The sequence below is a fragment of the Rhopalosiphum maidis genome, chromosome 3, assembly GCF_003676215.2.
Source record: "Rhopalosiphum maidis isolate BTI-1 chromosome 3, ASM367621v3, whole genome shotgun sequence".
Lineage (NCBI taxonomy): Eukaryota > Metazoa > Arthropoda > Insecta > Hemiptera > Aphididae > Rhopalosiphum > Rhopalosiphum maidis.
Genome location: NC_040879.1, coordinates 58,471,697 through 58,475,305, shown reverse-complemented (window position 1 = coordinate 58,475,305; position 3,609 = coordinate 58,471,697).

The following is a 3,609-nucleotide window of genomic DNA, read 5'->3' as shown; positions in this document are numbered from 1 at the left end:
ATCGCTAGCATTTCGCAAATGATATTCTATCATCGTTACTGATAATAGGCCTAACTTACAAGGTATTGCTGTTATGATATTAACATAATATACGAGTGATGTTGGTTCCTTCCCAGTTTATGTGTTGTTTCCTTCGTTATTGTTGTTTATTATCTTTATGACTACAAGCGTCCTACACTCCTACCAACATATAATGGATATCTTTATGTCATTCAATATTTTAATATTAATGCCTACATCATAGTACCCCTTTGTATATCATATTATATTGAATATTGTAGTCAAACAAATACAAACAAATTACGTACTAAATATTGGCAAAAGAAAATTTGCAAAAAGTCAATTATATCGGTGGTGGGGGGGGGGGAAACCACCCCACAAGGAAAATTGATTTTCCAAGTGAACCAACATCAAACAAATTCTGAGCATAGTCAAACAAATACAAACAAATGACGTACTAAATATTGGCAAAAAAAATTTGCGAAAATTGATATGTTGGGGGCTGGGGAAACGTAAGTGAGCACGTAGCAACAATCGTTTATGTTAATATTTATTATACCGTAAAACTTCGATAAGACGGAACTTCAGTAAAACGGAAATCCCGATAATACAGAAAATTTCTTTAGTTCTTTTTTAAAAAACATACAAATTTATCCCGTCAAGATGGAAACCTTGCCATGCCGGAAACAGACACGTAACATGAAAAAACAAACTTGGAATAATCGTCCGATTTATTGTCATATAATACGACTCGTATCATCGATATTCAAGATAATCGCTATACGTGCGCGTATACTTTGTACGATGACATTAAAAACTAATAAAATTGATATGTGTCAAATCGTATATAGTTCGTGTCGTTACGTTTTCCGTCTTTATAGAAAGACTAAAACTATATATAGTTTAACATATCTAAAAATGTATTAAAAAACAAATATTTAAAATTAAATTTATATTTAATTAAAAAAAATGTTAGAAAATCATTTAAATACTTAGAAATATATCAAAATACAACTTTGAAATTTCAATAAAAATTAAACCTTAGGTAAAAAAAAATGTGATGTCTCCGCCTTAAAAAATACAAATGTAGAAGTAGAACATACCAATAAGAAAAAACTGTTTTGCGCAAAAAAAACAGAAAAGACTACAGTCATAACTTATAACTAAGAAACGAAATTTTCACCACATAAAAAGGAGAAATTTGGCTATGTGAAATATTATTTTTATTTATTCAATATCGGAACAACAAAAAAAAGCCTATTTGATTTCAAAAATAATGGATTTTGAAATAACTTTTTTCGTATAAGAGATATCAAAAAAAAAAAAAAAAAACTATATTTCACAGATAATATTCTCAGCTATATTGTACATCGATTTGCAGTGTAAATTATCACTACAGCGGTTATATAGTGGTTTTATCCCGTGCAAAACAGTTTTTGCTATGTTTTACAGCAGATGCTAGTCAGGCGAGAATCCAAGAGAAAAGCAAGGGGCCATGCCCCCCTCCCCCCGTAGAATCTGCCACACAGATAAATTTTAGTATATCTGTTTTTGACAGCAGATAAAATACGATACGCACATAGTATCCCCCACACCGTAAATTTAGTCTGGATCCACGCCTGTTGTTAGTATAGAATAATTGTAGATTACCATATTATATTATAATATCTGAATTACTCGGCTTCGCCCATGTGTAGTTTTTGCTTTATCAAATTAAATTCTTAAATTGACACCCATTGTTGTGTTTTAAAGAAAAAATAAATTATTTTATTTAATTCTATAAAGTTCTAAGATATCTAAATTCTAAATAGTAGTAGTAGCTGAATTATAAATGAAACAAAAATAATATTAATATGTAAGTATTCCAATGATTCTATACACATATTCTTATAATGTTAGAGGTCAGGTTACAGCAGTGTCGGTCTGGCCCACCTGGTTACCCAGCGATCGATCGCCAGAGGCCCTTCGATATTTTTAAATATTAGGGGCTCATAGCCAATCGTAAACGTAATAAAAATATGTATGTGTTTAAAATTCTAATCGTGTACACCTCTAATAAATATGAAAACATTGAACATAGATACATGGTAATTATTGTGGTCTGATGATAAGGATAAACACAGTATTTAACATACTTGTCCAGGGGATAAAAATAGATCTATTCAAGTTAATTTTTAATTCAAATTTTGTATTTTATTTGTAAAATTATTAAGTAACAATGTTCGTTTACATTTTTATATTCATAATTATATTGACAAAGGCGTTGAAAAATGACCTAATTTTATTAATTATGTATAAAATAGTTTTAAAATTTTTTTCGTTTAAGTTAAAATTAAGTTTGTAGGGGGCCCATTCTAAATTAGTTAACCAGGGGCCCAGTCATGAGCCAGACCGACACTGGGTAACAGGTAGCTGGATACCCTCGGGCCATCGTTCCGTACCGTATTTCCCGTTATCGGCCGACTGCTAATGTTATTAATTTATTATTATATGAATATAGATATACAAATTACACATAAGTATTTTTTTTACCAATTTCAACTTTTTAAAATCAAAATTTTGAAAATCGAGTGACGTGGTGACATTTGGGATGGTGTTTGAAACAACCAAACACCTCTGTGAAAAAAAATTGAAAAAAAGTTAAATAGCGTCGTCACAAAATGGAAACATAAAAAAGGCCTATTTTTTTATTTATAATATCAGGATAATATACATGACGGAGTGTATTATTGACTTGTTATTGTCGGTCAATTCGGATTTATCTTCATTTGTTTCACCGTTTCAATACACCGAAATAGTTTGGACGATTCTTGCGAATTACAAAATAGTATGTTTATAATATATACGACGTACAAATGTACGATTTACGTTGTACACCGCAGTAATGAACCGTGTAGACAGCGGCCACGACCGAAAAAGCTGTTTCACTGTTTAATAAAACGACGCCCGAGAAGTAAATTATTTTATAAATAAAAAAAAGAATATCTAATTATAATAATATCAAAAATGTCGTGAATATTGTCATTTATTATCACGTCAGTTATCACGGGTTGCTTATATTTTTAAAGTACTCACAGTAACGTATTCTATAGATGTTTAATAGATAAAATTACTAATTTATCTATCTTATGTATCGAATCACACCATGCAATATGTTCCATTAAAACTTGTATATCAGAACAAAAATTTGCAAACATAATCAAACAGTTTCCAAGTGTTATTGCAACGCAGTCTTTTACTTCAAGTTGTACGCATCATACTGTACATTATATTGAAACTAAAGGACCTCCAGTGTTTGAAAAACCTAGACGGCTATTACCTGAAAAATTAAGTATAGCTAAAAAGGAATTTGAGTCCATGATAGAAATGGGCATATGCAGACCATTAAAAAGTCCATAGGCATCACCATTCCAACTAGTAAGGAAGAAGGGAACAAATGAATGGAGACCTTGTGGTGACTACAGGCGTCTAAATGGAATCACAATCGAAGACCGTTATCCAATCGCATACATTCAAGATTTTAGCCACATGTTAGCAGGTAAAACTATCTTTTCAACCTTAGATCTCAAAAGAGCCTATCATCAAATACCTATACACTCAGAACATGTT